General features: G+C 37.6%; 1 protein-coding gene across 9 annotated transcripts in view; it reads right to left on the bottom strand.

The window, feature by feature from the left end:
* The window catches only part of LOC126372140 (G-protein coupled receptor Mth2-like), a 65,626-nt gene that overhangs the window by 36,791 nt on the left and 10,362 nt on the right, over positions 1–18,473 (bottom strand). For 5 of the 9 annotated variants that reach the window (XM_050017744.1, XM_050017747.1, XM_050017748.1 and 2 more), the window contains exon 1: positions 3,832–3,987. The exons of 3 other annotated variants lie outside the window; for them this stretch is intronic. The gene's annotated coding sequence lies outside the window, so the exon portion shown is untranslated. Of the gene's footprint in view, positions 1–3,777; positions 3,796–3,831; positions 3,988–18,473 lie in introns of those variants that run through there. One more of the 9 variants, XM_050017745.1, reaches the window with a different exon arrangement.

The raw sequence follows: 18,473 nt of genomic DNA, 5'->3' as shown, positions 1-18,473 counted from the left end.
GAATAACCCGGCCGAATCAAAAGGTAAGTCGCTGGTATGCAATCCGTTTGACGTGCTGTCTACTTAACTGTGTCGGGTTATTGACGGATGTAAAATTTTTAGACGGTTGGTTTAAATTTGTGCTTAAAATTGACGTGTGTTCCATAAATTTTATGCTTGTCGATTACCCGTCCCTTTCCTTTTCGGCGGATAAAAAAATGACAGATATAACTTAAAATAAAATTAGATGGTATTTACAGGAATTAGCACCATTATTTGATTACTCAGTAAGGGAATTCCGTACACCATGATGACGACCAAATTATTAATAGCCCCGGGAGACAATTTAGATTCAAATTTTAGTAGGAACGTAACCCACTACCATAGAATAAGGAATAATACTACGTATTTAACTAACTAACAAGCAAACTACGTATAGAACGGAAGCCGTGGTAGCCCAGTTGGTAGAACGCTTGACTCTCAAATTGAGGTCGCAGGTTCGAATCCACAGGCCTAACTAAACCAATGATTGTCGAGTTTGTTTTCCAATTCATGTTTGGATCATAAATGATTTTCACGTGCTCAGCGGTGAAGGAAAACATCGTAAGGAAACCCAAATTCCCGAGAAATGCATTTTCGGGGGTATGTGACCTAACCTCGTGTAACCGTCGTGTCTTTTAGGGAAGTCAAGGAATTGGCCTTTGATAGACTGGAATGGAAAATGCTGCACCGACAAGAGCGTGGCTCTTAAATTGATGATGATGATGGTGACCTAACCTGTATTGTTATTGTATTGGGCTGGTTTTCGCTTCGCGGGTTGGAAGGTCAGACAGGCAGTCGCTTCTGCAAAAAACCGGACCTGTCAAATCTTCAGGTTAGGTAAGTGGACTCTTTGAAAAACAGGATAATATGCATGATGATGACTGTCCATACTAATATTATAAATTCGAAAGGAGCTCTGTCTGTCTGCTGCCTTTTCACGAAATTCTGTATGGTGATAGCTTGACAACCAGCAAAAAACAAAGGATAATTTTTATCTCTAATATTATCCCTCAAGGGGATGGAAACGGGGTGAAAGGGAACGTGTCGTGTATAAACTGAAGTCCAGATGGAAAGCCAGGTACTATACAGGTAAGTCTCACTACTATACTGGGTATAGACCACGGGTGAATAACGGGATAGCGTCAAGGATTGAGAAAAAAGCAGGTAAGCATAATGACGTCATAAAAGTATTGCGGTACAAAAGTGATTATACAAGTTATGGTATAAGAAAACCAGGTATGCTCAAAGTGACAGCTAACATTTCAAGGTAAGCCCAGGGGCCTGTTTAATAAAACTTACAATTGTAAATTACAATGACAATTTGATGTTCATTGCGTAGTTAATATGAAACTGCAAAATATTCGTGATGACACACTCCGCAATGTACATCAAATTGTCATTGTAATTTACAATTGTAAGTTTTATTAAACAGGCCCCAGCTGACGTCATCCCACCCTGTGTTGCCATTTTGTAAAAAAATACCCACGACCAATGTTTTTTATATTTACTTTGCAAGGAAATTTTGACCTTTTAGTAAAAGATTTACTTGCAGTTTTAATGATTTTTATGTATCTGACAAGTAATTTTCATCATCGCCAGCCCATTAACGTCCCCACTGCTGGGGCACGGGCCTTTTCTATGGATGGATAGGGAGATCGGGCCTTAAACCACCACACGGGCCCAGTGCGGATTGGTGGTTAATAACGACTGCTAATGCAGCCGGGACCAACGGCTTAACGTGCCTTCTGAAGCACGGAGGAGATCGAGATGAAAACACTTCTTTTTTGTGGTCACCCATCCTATGACCGGCCTTTGCGAAAGTTGCTTAACTTCAACAATCGCTGACCGAGCGCGTTTACCGCTTCGCCACCGAGCTCCTCAAGTAATTGTAATTAAATACATTAGTCAGTAAATTTTCAATAATAAAAACGTCCTTGGAATGTTGGAGATACATACATACATACATACATAAACTCACGCCCGTAATCCCTAATGGGGTGGGCAGAGCCACAAGTAATCAAAGACAACTTGCAGCCACTGTTGATACGAAGTCCAAAGATGGATATGATGAACCTTTTGGTGATAAGGGATCAGCCTATCGCCCATAACATTAGTCCATCATGTTAGAGGACACAATCCCTCTGTCGGTTTTTACGACATGCCCGGGAAGAGAAGCAGCTGAACGTGTTCTATGTTTTTTATATGCTCCCAGAACAACATAGAAGCAAATGTTGGAGATACCAATTAAATGGTAACATTTACGTCATCAAAGGGCTGGCAATCGCGGCTTGTCATAGGAGTGAGCATACCTGGTCTTCTTATACCATGATCCCAGTCAGGTTAAAGACCACGTCTTCATATATTCAACTCGAAACAGGTTTCAGAAACGGTGTATTAACCTGTTTATACCCTGACTATAATATAGTTTGAAATATGCTATTTTTGTTTTCGACTGGACTTGACGTGATTTGTCGCACTACTTGGCCGGATTGTTTTAGGGCTAAGATTATTTAGGTATGTATCTGTAATAGGGTAGTCTCCAACTAGTCAAATTAGTTACTTTTTACTAAACGTCAAAACACGAAATTACTATGAAAGAGCAACAAGTGACGTCATAGAAAACCGTGACGAAATGTCGCACATATTATCACATTTTTATTTATTAAAATTCATAAATAGGTTAAATAGAAAATGTTTTAAAACACACATCACCAGCCCATTAACGTCCCCACTGCTGGGGCACGGGCCTTCCCTATGGATGGATAGGGAGATCGGGCCTTAAACCACCACCCGGGCCCAGTGCGGATTGGTGCGGATTGATTAACGACTGCTAATGCAGCCGGGACCAACGGCTTAACGTGCCTTCCGAAGCACGGAGGAGCTCGAGATGAAAACTTTTTTTTTTGTGGTCACCCATCCTATGACCGGCCTTTGCGAAAGTTTATTGAACTTTATTTAGTAATCATAATTTAATAATTTATCTTTTACCTAGGAAACTACCCAATTATTCCTTCATCTTCATTGAATGAAACAATCGACTTAGGAATTTAGACAACTTATTTTATACCTAGATGTCGGAATCAGCAATTAAACTTTCTGAAAGTCAACATTCAACTCCAGCTAATTCGCAAAAAAACGTATTTTACTAAGTAATACCTAATTAAAATTCTCATAATTAAGTTTTAAGTATTCAACATGGGTGGCCAAGGGATTGTATGCGATATCGAGGCAGACCACCAGCTCGATGGTCGGATGGCATTGTGAGGTACGCCGGAAAGCAATGGATGAGACTTGCACAGGACCGGAAAGGATGGCGTGAAAGAGAGGAGGCCTATACCCAGCGGTAGGTGGATACAGTCTGAGTACATAGATAAATCCAACATTATCCTTGTAATCTTCAATCTTTTCTTGGTTTTTTTTAAATTATAACCGAGTAAAATAAAGTATTTAAAGAAACCGCAAAAACTGATAATGCTTTTCCGCATCTTAAAATTGCGGTTTTAAAAACTTTATGGTCATGTAATCTGTTTTTTACCTAAAATACTTAATAAACCTTCATTGTTATGCTACAGTGATTAGTCATTAAAAAACATCTAAACATCTTCGAATTCTTAAGAAATGCGAATATTTTAAGGTTGTTGACAACTTAAACTGACCAGGATATCTTGTAGAAACAAATATTTTCTAAAATCCTTTTCGTGTCCATTAAAAAAACATCGAAATCGGAATTCCAAACCAAGTAATCAAGTAACAAACTTATGTCAAACTTTTGCGTAAATCCATCCATTTCCTAATCGATTTCTTACTGACCACTACACAGAATCCGTCACTTTAAATCACTATAATCTTTTTTATTAATATCACAATAAAGTCCACTGTTTCTTTTATAATTTTGATCACAACGAAAAAATCTCGAGTTGTTTATATTTATCGAAAATCGCGATGAGTCACGACCGTTCCGCAACACGGCTGATACAAGACTGCTTTGTCCGATACAAACTGGTTGCATGACGATGTCTTTCCAAGGCATTTTGACACCTATAATTAACGGCTTGTAGTGGCTATTATACAACGTCACGGCGAAAAAACTACTTTAATTACAACGTATAGTTGAAAATAAAGTTGAAAAGTTTGTATATGATTCGTTTTTAAAATTTAAAATTCGAATATCAGTCCATCATCGGTTTGTCCAAACTTTACAAGGGAACATAGAATCGACCGTCTCTTCTTCTATCGTGTGGGTTGTGAGGTGGATTACCAACCCCATCAACCCGGGTGACAGAGTTATTACTGAGCCGCCATAGGCTCCTGACATGACTCATGTAACGACTACAAATCACTTCGTGTTTGGTTAAGACATTACAGGCTGATCACCTGATTGTCCAAAAGTAAGATGATACGTGGTTCGGATGGAACGTTAAGCCGTTGGTCGCATTTATTATTTACTAATCTATAATGCGAAGTCATCTTCTATCGTGTGGGTTGTGAGGTGGATCACCAACCCCATCAACCCTGGTGTCAGGGTTACTATTGAGCCGCCAAAGGCTACTGACATGGCTCATGTAACGACTACTAACTTACATCAGTAAGCAGTAACCGGGACTAACGGCTTTACGTGCCTTCCGAAGCACGGATCATCTTTCTTTCGGACAATCAGGTGATCAGCCTGTAATGTCTTAACCAAACTAGAGATTACAAAGTGATTTTCGTGATGTGTCCCAACGGGATTCGAACCAGGGACCTCCGGATCCAAGCCCGGCGCTCAAACGACTGGACCACGGAGGTCGTATGTGAAGTCATAATATAGTATCACGTCTGTATTCCCGAAGGGGTAGGCTGACAGAGATGTATAGTATATATACCCAGTCTTCGCTAGTTTAAAATCCGTGTAATGGGCCGAGTTTATTGCCATTAACCGGGCACAAATCCTGGTGTACTAATAATAATAACAACATTTAGATTACATTGTCTTAAGGGGCCTCTATGTGTTGGCTTCGGCCCCACGCACGCCTTCCAAAAGTCCGGGACTCCATAGTCCCGAGATATGGAATTGACAAACACCATCAACCCAAACAAAAAAACAAACATCTTTATTATTATTGACAAACATAATAATAATAAAGATCTTTTTATTTGTTCTCCACAATGGGTGGGTTACATAAAACAATGCACAATTGGAAGGTATGTACGAGTGGAAACTGGCGCCCGAGATAAGCCAGAGCCTGTGTTTCGGGATCACCAGTGCTCCAGATGTACTTCCCGGATGTCTTAACATTAATTATATATGTTTAAACTTCAACTGTTACCTCCTACTGCTGAGCACAGGCCTCCCATCAACCAACTGTGTGGATCGTACTTACTCCATCTTTGTTTTTGACGTGACTTACTGTAGATTTGCCGCAGATTGCAGTACCTACCTGGCCGGACAAATAGGGAGCGCTGAAGTCTCTCACCCGGTACAACGTTTAAGACAACAGGCCTGAGGGTGCCCAGCCGGGCGCGAACCTCGGTTCAGGACGTCGTCTGAGAGGAAAAATATTTGAAACCCTAGGGTGTCGATAGCGATAAGCGCTGATTGAGGGAAATCGTCGACCACGCCGGCGGGGTCGGTATCGGGGTCTTACTCCATCACGCTGCTCTTCAAAGTATGGGATCATTTGATTGCGTAAACGAAGTCGCGGTCAACCATTAGTCGAGTACAAAAGGTAACAACCGAAGTAAATGTAATCAAACGATTATGAATATGTACATTTGAAATGTGACTAGTGTGTAGTAGTGTGTTAGTGTATGTGTGTAATTAAGTTACTAATGTTTAGTTAACTTTGACCAGTAATAATGTATTTTGTATGTGTATTTATATATATAATATACATTTGTATTGCGTTTGTATTGTGAGGGCAGCAGTAACTAGCAGTACTATTCAGAGGCGGAGAGCAGGAGTCCTAGTACGGCTTTGAAATAGACTACTCTGGGCGCCATCCCACTCGCGTCAGACAGAGTACTGCGGGGCGGAAGGCAAGAGGGAAACCACTGCTCTATTTTTCTCTAAAAAAGTAGCATAGAGAATGCTATACCAGAGCGTGACTTTTAAATTAGTGATGTGATTAAAGTACATGGTGTTAGTAACATCGTAACAAAAACTTTGAGGGATAGTTCAGCTGATTATTCTGAGTTAATATCAAGTGGATTTTCCATCGCAAATGTATAGAATTGAAAATAATTTAAAAAATATGAAAAAAGGCATGAATGTGGGATATAGAAATAAAACGGGATATTTTAAATATCTTTACTCCTTCTATTTTAATTAATTTTAACAAAACAAAAAAAAACTTTTTCCCTTATCCTCTAACACTGGCCGACATCCCACCATACACTCCCTTTCTTACTTTTTAAAATTGCCTTACGTCCGATTCATTAACCATCCTCCATTTATACCATAAACCATCAAATTCCCATTCATTATCCTTCAATAGTATTCTCACTTTCCTACATGAATTTTACGACGGAAAATTCCACTTGATATTAACTCGGAATCATGGCCTGAATCATCCCCCTTAGTATTCGTTACGATGTATATTACCTAATACCTTTGTCTAACTTCGGGAAGTGTAGAGGCGTGCTATGTTATATTAAAAGTAAAATACAATTGCACACCACAGTTAGTAGCCTTGTACACCGCAGTTAGCAGCTAAGTTGATGATACTATAAACTCAGTTTAAAAATATATTTTTTTTACAGTTTAAAAGTACCATTCATCATCTTAACATGTTTGACGTGTATTTATTTATGTTGTTTACAGCACTTTGTAGTAGAAAATAGTACTAAACATCTTTGTTACTATTGCCAAATCATACATCAAAAATTATGTGCATCTGTTTCGTAACATTTACATTTTTGCGTTTATGAATGGTTCCCTAGTTCTGAGTAGAAATGTAAGAAAGAAAGAAACGTTTATTTATTATACAGGACGTTTATTACGTTTACTATAATTATTACGTTTATTAGGTTACGTTTATTACCTTTAATGAACGTTTATTTAGAAAGAAATGTTTATTTATTATACAGGACGTTTATTACGTTTACTATGTTACGTTTTTACGTTTTATATTTATTGAGTATGAATGTAAGAAGGAAAGAAACTTTTATTTTTTAGGTTTATTCCCATTGGTCACCACCCTGTTTACCACCACTGGTGGCCCGTGACACACGACATTAAATATTTTCCCATCCGCCACCAGTGGTGGTCTACGGGAACAATCTTTTTAGGGTATACCCATTGGCCACCACTCTTGGCCACCACTGGTGGCTAGTGACACTACATTAAATTACATTCCCATTGGCCACCTTGATAACTGAGATATATTATTAATTATTTAGTATTACTAATATATAAAAAAAACAAATATTCTTGTTTTAAAATCAACATTTATATTATTAATTATTAGCACAGTTTGAATCAAATTATAATTAAATATAGTATTGTAAATAATGCTATAAACAAAAAGTTAAAAAATAATTATGTATGATACAATGATTTGTAAATAGAACCAAATTAAAATTATTATTATCACAGCTTAAATCACATGTATGATACAATGATTTGTAAATAGGACCAAATTAAAATTATTACTATCACAGCTTAAATCACATGTTTTACAACAATTATTTGATACTTATCTATGTTTCATGTACATACAAATTTAAACAATAATCAATAATAGATAGTTCTTAATAGTCACAGAATCAACAACGAATAGACTTTTAAAAATTAAAATAAAATTGAATTATAATACATATATTGATTTGTAAATAGGACCAATTTAAAATTGTTATCATCACAGTTTAAATCACATGTTTTACAACAATTGTTTTATACTTATCTATGTTTCATCTACATACAAATTTAAACAATAATCAGCAATAGAAAGTTCCTAATAGTCAGAGTGTAGTAACAATGAATATATTTTTTAACTTTTTGTTTATAGCAATATTTACAATACTATATTTAATTATAATTTGATTCAAACTGTGCAAATAATTAATAATATAAATGTTGATTTTAAAACAAGAATATTTGTTTTTTTTATATATTAGTAATACTAAATAATTAATAATATATCTCAGTTATCAAGGTGGCCAATGGGAATGTAATTTAATGTAGTGTCACTAGCCACCAGTGGTGGCCAAGAGTGGTGGCCAATGGGTATACCCTAAAAAGATTGTTCCCGTAGACCACCACTGGTGGCGGATGGGAAAATATTTAATGTCGTGTGTCACGGGCCACCAGTGGTGGTAAACAGGGTGGTGGCCAATGGGAATAAACCATTTTTTATACAGAGACACCGCAATAACAAATATATACCAAAACACGGAATAACACTTTTTTGACGTGGTTATTTTAGATTTGCCGCAGATGGCATTAACTATTTGGCCGGACGAATGGGGAGCGCTGAAGGCTCTCACCCGGTACAACGTTTAAGACAACAGTCGGTGCCCAGTTGGGTGCGAACCTCGGCTCAGGGCGTCGTCTGAGAGGAAAATATTTTAAAGAATTAATAACTAAGTTAAATAGCTATTACGGATATCAGAGAAAGTTATATAATCCAAAATATACATTTAAGTCCTTCGGTAATAGAAGAAAAAACACAGCTCAACTCATAAAGTTTATACATTTTCAATTCAAGTTTTCAAGTACATTTGAAATTCAACAGCAACACAGCTCTTACAGACAATTCATAAAAACAAACCACTACAAAATTGTAAATGGATACAGGCAAGATTTTTTCAACAATACAGGAAAATATGTAAATCTGAAGTATAGACGTGTAAATACTTGGCTAAACCACAGAAGGACCAATCACTTTCCTAACAGTTATATAAACCAAATGGAACTCCCTAACCTGCATGATCCAGTCGTTGAGCGTTCCGCTCACGATCCGGAGGTCCCGGGTTCAAATCCCGGTGGGGACAAATCACTTTGTGATCCCTTGTTTGGTTAGGACATTGCACGCTGATCACTTGATTGTCCAGAAGTAAGATGAAGGCACGTTAAGCCGTTGGTCCCGGTTACTACTTACTGATGCAAGTTAGTAGTCGTTACATGAGCCAAGTCAGGGGCCTTTGGCGGCTCAATAATAACCCTGACACCAGGGTTGGTGAGGTTGGTCAGCCGCACACGAGAGGAGGAGAGATAAGGTATGAACCTATACCCGTTAACCGGACACAAATTCTGGAAAACACGTGATAACAATTATCTACAATCCAAACATGAAATAAAACTCATAAAGTCTACTTCAAACTTCAATGGTTTACAGTCCGAGCAGGGATTTGAATCCTGTACGAGCACGATGGAAGCCGCGCGTTTTCCGAACTGAGCTATTATGGATTGACGGAAATAATTAGGTATATATACTTGTGTATATTGTAACATATGACATTGTAAAATAAGATTTCTATCTATTTCCGTAACACAGCTGGCTATTCATAATTTGCTCTTGTTTTCTTTTTTTATTGTTCTACGCAGACACAGTGATTCGAGTAAAAGAACCTTAACACGGTGAATTTAAAATAATGTGTCTAACTGCTAAGACGTTTGAAAATAACAATATTGAAAAAAAATAAAGTAAATAATAATTATAAATAAATAATATCTCAACACAATACAACATTGTACGCCAACGTACAGTCATGAGCAATATAATGTACCAACTTTAGGACTCTGTCGCCCTAACATATTTGACATACTTATAGTGAGACTTCAGTTCAATTTGTCAAAAAAGTTAATGTGACATGGTATCAAAGTGTATACATATTAATGCTCATGACCGTACATTATCGTCATCTCCCTAGCATTATCCCGTTTTTCACAAGGTCCGTACACTAACCTGAAGATTGGACAGGTCTGGTTTTATATAGAAGCGACTGGCTGTCCGACCTTCCAACCCGCGAAGGGAAAACCAGCCCAATACAGGTTAGGTCACATACCTCCCAAATGCGGGTTTCCTCGCGATTTCCTTCACCGCTGAGCACGTGATAATCATTTATGATCCAAATATGGATTTGAAAATCATTGGGATTAGGTTAGTGCTGGGATTCAAACCTGCAACCTCTTAATGAGAGTCAAGCGTTCTCCTAACTGGGCTACCACGGCTAACGGCGCAAGATATTGTTCATAACTGTGCATGACTCCTACTAGTCGACTTTAACAACATTCCAGAGATGATAGTCATCGCATTCAATTTTTTTTAACGACCGCCGTGGTCCAATGGCTCGCGATCCGGAGGTACTGGGTTCGATTCCCGATGGGGACATATCACAAAAATTACTTTGTGGTCCCTAGTTTGGTTAGGACTTTATAGGCTGATCACCTCATTGTCCGAATCACGTCCGAATGTAAGGTGCTTGGAAGGCACGTTAAGCCGTTGGTCCCGGTTACTACTTACTGATGTAAGTAAGCAGTCGTTACATGATGTCAGGGGCCTTTGCCGGCTCAATAGTAACCCTGACACCAGGGTTGACGAGGTTTGTACTCCACCTCACAAGCCACACGATAGAAGATTTTTTTTTTTACTTCCAGTTTCGTAGAGAACCACTTTCAAAGGCACACAAAAGCATAACAAAAATCTTACCACAAACAGATCGCAATGCAGTGACTCACTTTGGGAACAGAAATAGTTTGAACCCACTTAGACTAAGAGCTATTGAAGTGTTATCTAGCGCATTTTGTAAGTTCATAATGGCCACCCAGGATGAATGGGAATTGACGCGTTTGACTTCTTCCAATAAACAAAAGAGAACTTTATCGAACTCAATTGTCGTGTTTATACGTCTCTATTCATAATGAATGAATGTGTACGCTTTCCATGTTCCTATATATAAAATATTTCATGTGTGCGTTGTCTTTTGATGTGATGTCATTGTAATGTATGTATGTAGGAAGGGACTTCGTCGTCTTCAATTAAAACACTCCTCTTTAATACGTCTTTTATTTTTAAACGCACCCACGCTACACACCTTCACTTTTCGCCATCTTATAATATGTCTATATAAAAAAGTAATACCACTTCCGCTTCCTATTTCCGTCTCTCTCACTTTCTCATACTTTCTCGCTCCAAACGTTCCTTTTCATGCATCATACCTTTCCATTCCCACATGTATATGTATTCCGTGTCTGTGGTGACATAAATAATAAATGTTTCTTTCCTTCTTTCCAAAGTATGTTTTTTGTGTTTTTTTTTAAGGTACGAGATATTACACTTCCTAAATGATCTAAAGTCTCAAGACGTGAGTCAGCACTGGTATTCCCTCCCATATCACACGCATACAGAATAATAACCGCGGCGTTTACGTGCGCAAGCGCATATGTAGGCACATACAGATAAAATCATTCAAATTAAATCGAAGAATTAGTGCCGATTCTGATAGTTATAATTTACGTAACGTCTTATAAGCCTAAAACTATTGCAGCTTTTTAGTAGAAAAGTATGTATTAGGAATGTTAGGGAGCTTCGTAACCGTAACCGAAACTATCGGATATCCGATATAAAAAATCATCCGTAACTGTAATCGAATCCGAAATAAAAGTTTCGGATAATATCGGATAGGGACGGAGTCTAATTGAGACACGTTATGAAAAGTTGTTTTGATCAACGGGCGCGCGCGCGGCTTGTGCGCGCATTGTTTATTTTCTTCTTCTTTTGTCGTCATTAATACAGTATGTCAGTGACATCGTAACGAAAACTGAGGGATGATTGAGATCATGATTCTGAGTTGATATCAAGTGGAATTTTCCGTCGCAAAAGTATGGAACTGAAAATAATTTAAAAAAAATACAAAAATTTTCATGAATTTTCTGACTGAAAATTCCACTTGATATCGACTCAGAATATTATAATGGTCTGAATCATCCCCCCAGCATTCGTTACGGTGTCACTAACACCCATACCTACTTGTATGGCTACCTGTACATCGTAACGAATATTGAGAGTGACTGAATCATCCCCCTTAGTATTCGTTACGATGTCACTAACATATTGTATATAACTTGTCGTCATAACTTGTCGTTATAAGTAAAACCACTTTGTTACCAATTTGTATTTTACTTTTAAAATCCCTTAAAAAATAATATCCGTAACCGAAATTATCCGAAACTAACGGGTAATCCAAAATAATTTATTATCCGTATCCGCAACCGTGACCGATCGTCGTGGAGATCCTTGGGGGAAGCCTATGCCCAGCAGTGGGCGTCGTACGGCTGATGATGATGATGATCCGTAACCGTATCCGAAATTTCATATCCATAACATCCCCAGTATTAATCTATTATTTTATTCACCTACATATATTCTCTAGTTGTTCCATCTTACTTACAATGTCATTACATCATAATTAGCTGCACAGCTATTATTAAACTACGTACTATAATTAGCTTTAGGTATTTCAAAACTTAATCACTATAATACAATGCAACGTGGTAATTATAGGTATGTTCGCTAATTCAACCTGCGTTACACAAGAATACAATACAATAACGCTTTATTGCACAAATTAAATCAAATCAAATCATTTATTCGCATAGGATTCATGGTTTTGTAAATAGTTGGTAGGTTTTATGTTCTAAGTATCACATGATCCGCTTGATATAAGCATGAAAATTTAGGCGGTAAGTAGGTAGATACTTACTTAACTAATATAAATCTAACATCATCACCATCATCATCAACAGCCTATATACGTCCCACTGCTGGGCACAGGCCTCCCCTCAATCAACCGGAGGGGGTATGGAGCATACTCCACCACGCTGCTCCAATGCGGGTTGGTGGAGGTGTTTTTACGGCTAATAGCCGAGACCAACGGCTTAACGTGCCCTCCGAAGCACGGAATCATCTTACTTTTTCGGACAATCAGGTGATTCAAGCCTCAAAAGTCCTTACCAAACAAAGGACAGTCTCACAAAGTGATTTCGACAATGTCCCCATCGGGAATCGAACCCGGACCTCCAGATCGTGAGCCTAACGCTCTAACCACTAGACCACGGAGGCTCTCGATATATCTAACAAAAAAAACAATTACAAAAATGTCAAGAGAAGCACATACGGCGGTCTTGTTGCTAAATAGCAATTTCTTCCAGGCAACCAAAACCAGTGTAGAATACACACATTCCCGAGAAATGCATTTTCGGAGGTACGTGACCTAACCTGTATTGAGCTGGTTTTCCCTTCGCGGATTGGAAGGTCAGACAGGCAGTCGCTTCTGTAAAAAACCGGACCTGTCAAATCTTCAGGTTAGGTAAGCGGACCCTGTGAAAAACGGGACAATGCTAGGGAGATGATACGGAGGGATGATTCAGCTCATTAGTCCGAGTTAATATCAAGTGGAATTTTCCATATGTTCTAACGGTAGAATAGAATACAAGAATACATTGCTAAAGCTAAGAAAGCCATACAAGTAGTTACCTAGTGTTAGAGAACAGAGTCTAATCTCGACTGATACATCACTATGCTAATGAATGACACAACTAGTGATGTGCAGCAAAAATGCGCAAAACTTTTGTAAAAAGAGGTTTATTACCTAATCTTTAGGCAGATAACACCATCATCATCGTCAATTTAAGAGCCACGCTCTTGTCGGTGCAACATTTTCCATGCTACTTTTTTAGGGAAAAATAGGGCAGTGGTTTCCCTCTTGCCTTCCGCCCCGCAGTACTCTGTCTGACGCGAGTATTCAGATAATACCAGAGCACAAGAAACAACAATTTGAAAAAAGTGCATAATTATACTTACCTCTATAAAAATATTTGTTGCTTGATATTTATAGAATTATGTTGCTTCCTACATTCCTTCTATTTATTTCGATTAGAATAATAATGGGTGGATGATGTGGTGTCATAATAATTATTGTCAAATTGCATTACTATAATGTTTTTTCTAATATTTACTGTACGTTATTTTAAATATGTTCTGTCCGTATGTATTGTTAATTCCTGCCCTAAAAGAGATAGCAATAATATTGTATGATATAATTGCTATAATAAAATAGACAGGCGTTTGATCTTTTTGTGCTTAAGGTAGTACTACTGCCATAGAATAAGGAATAACACTACGTATAGAACGGCAACTCTCCGCTCATGACCAGCGTCTAAGCTAGGTTTACCTCACCCCCCGCCCCCTTCGATCTGTTTAGACTTGAATCAGACGTCACACACACAGATAATGTCAATGTGTGGGGTCTATGTAAAACGAGATTGTTTGGATGAGGTGTACGGGGTGTGCTACTGCATAGAAGTGATTTGTCAATTGATTTCAAAAAGACCCCTGGACTTATTTCGTGGCGCGGATTATATTTTAAAACCGACTATCTTGTCTTTGATTTTTTTTTAATAAGGCGGTAAGTTTCTACAACGATACCTAACAACGGAATATACAAACAGTATGTGTATAACATATATGTTATGTATATTATATATACTTGTATATAATAGCAGGTGAAAAGCTGATAGTAAGGAAATAAAACCATCTGGGTGTGTCGATTTGAAGTGATTCCCTCAGGACGTCTTTCTATCACTTGCATCACGGAATAGCATAGGTACTAATTAAGGTTAGTATTTAGGGTAACCTTCATGTTTTGTCTATGCTATAATTATGTACATATGAACGTATGTAACAGCCTCCGTGGCCTAGTGGTTAGAGCGTTAGGCTCACAATCTGGAGGTCCGGGTTCGATTCCCGATGGGGACATTGTCGAAATCACTTTGTGAGTCTGTCCTTTGTTTGGTAAGGACTTTTCAGGCTTGAATCACCTGATTGTCCGAAAAAGTAAGATGATTCTGTGCTTCGGAGGGCACGTTAAGCCGTTGGTCCCGGCTATTAGCCGTAAAAAACACCTCCACCAACCCGCATTGGAGCAGCGTGGTGGAGTATGCTCCATACCCCCTTCGGTTGATTGAGGGGAGGCCTGTGCCCAGCAGTGGGACGTATATAGGCTGTTTACGTACGTACGTACGAACGTATGTATGTATGTAGGCAACACAAGCCTTCCATAACAAGTGGCTCCAATCAAGGCTACCATAGCCAACGCTATCAGAAAACGATGCATCAAAACTTTTGAATGGAGTATAACCCTCTATGGATGTGAAACTTGGACACTGACACAGAGACACTCGAAGCTTTTCAAATGTGGTGTTGGAGGATGATGGAAAAAATAACTTGGACTGAAAGGATTACTACTGAAGTAGTGTCAGAAAAAGTACGAAGGACGAACCTAGAAGGAGGTATATTGACCGAAAGGTTCAGTACAGTCTACTCTGAACCGGCGTGCGTGTATGAAACGATTGATTAATGTGGAAGAGGCAACAGAAGTGTGTCAGGATCGAAGCAAATAGAAATCCATATTCTCTGCTTACCCCAGTGGGTAATAGGCGTGAGTATGTATGTTAGAAAAAACAAGTGCCTGCATACCAAATTTCAAGCGTGTAACTTAAGCGGTTTAGATTTTTCATACAAAAGGATTTTCCCGCTAATTCCCGTTCCCGTGGGAATTTCGGGAATTCCTTTCTTAGTGCACCTCTACGGTGCCTAAGCTACGACCCTTCCAAATTTCAAATGCCTGCGTTTAGCCATTTAGGCTGTGCGTTGATATGTCAGTCAGTTTCTCCTTTTATATATTTAGATTATCGACAAAAAATAGCAATCCTAGACCACAAGAGACCGGTTTTATATTTAGATTCTTTGACATTAGTTCCAATTCGCCTCACTCACATTCTCATGTAGCTACCGTAGTATTAAAATACTTTAGTAAGCTTCAAGATTGAAATAACCCGGCTAATTCAACGCGATTTCAAAGAAGAATCTCTTCTACCCGGTATTAACCAGGAAAAGTTATTTTTCCCAACATCTCAACATCTTTTCGCATTAGTGGGTGAAGGCTAACGGCTTGCAGTCAACATATTTACGTCTTTATTTAGAAAAAGATAAGCGCCACAATGGTAATGACCTGTTTTTCTTTCCTCAATGCACAGTGCTTCTCATACATTGCAGATGTATTGTACAGTCATGAGCAATATAATGTACCCACTTTAGGACTCTGTCGCACTAACATACTTGACATTTAGTGAGGCTTACAGTTCAATTTGTCAAAAAAGTTAATGTGACATGGTACTAAAGTGTATACATATTATTATTAATGCTCGTGACCGTACTTTGAAGTAAGTACGGCAAAATATCTCACAAAAGCACGCATACCTTCGCATTAATTGAGAGCAGAAACAAAATCGGTGAAATAAGTGTGTCCATGCATGTATACATATGTTTACTTACTATAAAGTTCATATTATAATAAAACGAATTATAAGAATAGGTAAGAAGATACTGGTATAAATTCTCACATATTTTTATACCTAACCCTAAAATTATTAATACTAATACGAAATATTTGCCCTTGGTTTTGGTTTCTTAGAAGACCATTAACCCTGCCCCAGGGAACTACTGGGTATAACGTAGAACCCTTGCCTAGGGATACGGGTGAAGACCTCAACGGTTGCAAAGGCGGAGACGGGAGTCATCGCTACGGCAATGCAGGACGGAAGGGGCAAGTCACAGGGACTGTAACCTAGAATCTGACAGAGGGCAGCAGTAACTGTCAGTATTATTCTCAGGCCGAAGACAGGAGTCCTAGTACGGCTTTGATATAGACTACTCTGGGCGCCATCACACTTGTGTCAAACAGATAACTGCGGGGCGGATGCAAGAGGGAAACGACTGCGCTATTTTGCCCTAAATAGTAGCACGGAGAATGTTACACCGACAAGAGTGTTCTCTTATATTAGTGATGATACGAAATATTACAAAAAGTTTCAGTTGCGTAGGCGACTAAATAGCTATTCGATATAAAAGTTTAAAATTAGATGCCGGTTCAAGGTTCTCTTTATTGAGAGTATGACGTCATCTATGTCGTGCTTCTGGTAATAGGGTCCATTATCTACAAACAAGCATTGTATTTTTTATTTCACTTTTATATAAGTATAATAAAAGAGAGAAATGCAAACACATGCCTGAAATAGACGAAGCGTGACGACAAGAAGATTGACTACATAATTTAGCAGCATATGCATTATGTATACTTAAATGATAAAATCTTCATAATATTCTTGTTACTATTCCTCATAAAATTGGTTTCAGAATAGTTTAAAATTATCTCTAATAAGGCCAGTTGCAGTACAAAAATATGTACTTAGTAATAATTTACTCGCGGTAAAAAAAAATATTGCTAAAAAGACAAAAAATTAAGTATGTAATTTTGATTACTGAATAAAGACAGATATAAAGCTGAGGAAAACATTTTCTTTTATTCTACTTAACTTTTTTATGAATTTAAATCGAGAAAAACGTAATAAAAAGTCCGACATTTTATCACGTTTTTCTATGACGTCACAGTGTGCTTTTTTATAATAATATCGTGTTTTGACGTTTAGTAAAAAGTAACTGATTTGACTAGTTGGAAATTAACCTATTATATAAAGTAAAAGACAGGCAGACCGGAACTTATCATTCGTGTATTTTAGTTTGTGTGTTTGTATAAATACTGCTGTTGATGCACCGTAATAAAAAAAAATATCATCATCTCCCTAGCATTATCCCGTTTTTCACAGGGTCCGCTTACCTAACCTGAAGATTTGACAGGTCCGGTTTTTACAGAAGCGACTGCCTGTCTGACCTTCCAACCCGCGAATTGAAAACCAGCCCAAACAAAAAAATATAAATTAATTAAAATATTTTTTTTTTATTAAATTACGTATACTATTTAATAATTATTTATCTGTTTTTTTATTATATAAGTACTTAAGTATAAATGGGTTTGCGACTGACTATTGTTGTAAAAAATTGTAAAAACATATATTTTTTAAATAAACAAGAAAAAACCTTATGGTTATATTATGCATCTTAAAATATTTTATTTTAAAAAAATTGCCTACGATCTACTATGATGTTTTATAATGCACTCACTGATCCTCGTGGTAAAAATAAATTTCACGTCATTTTATATTCACAAATGAGGACGCGATACTCTTAGAATGAAATTATTTAGTTTGTCATGTTCTAGAATACTGTCTACACTATCGTTTCAGTATCGTTTTATAAAATTAAAGCTCATGTGAATCTTAATATTATGTAAAAAAAGCTTCTCATAAGATTATTGATTACCTAGTAAAAATGCCTGGTATTACACGTGTTCCTTTAGTTATTAAGTAAGTACTTAACTGATTTAAAATATGTGTTTCTGTTGCAGTTTCTTGTCATTTCTTCTCCTCAGCCATAACACCTTGCGAAATGACAAATGTTAAATTCTCTATAAACCTTTAACAAGTTTATCCATCACTACATAGTATAAAACAAAGTCGCTTTTTCTGTCCCTATATCCCTATGTACGCTTAAATCTTTAAAACTACGCAACGAATT

This window comes from Pectinophora gossypiella, chromosome 13 (genome assembly GCF_024362695.1).
Source record: "Pectinophora gossypiella chromosome 13, ilPecGoss1.1, whole genome shotgun sequence".
Classification (NCBI taxonomy): domain Eukaryota; kingdom Metazoa; phylum Arthropoda; class Insecta; order Lepidoptera; family Gelechiidae; genus Pectinophora; species Pectinophora gossypiella.
Note: the sequence above shows the minus strand (reverse complement) of the source record. Positions and strands in the feature narration are given on the sequence as shown.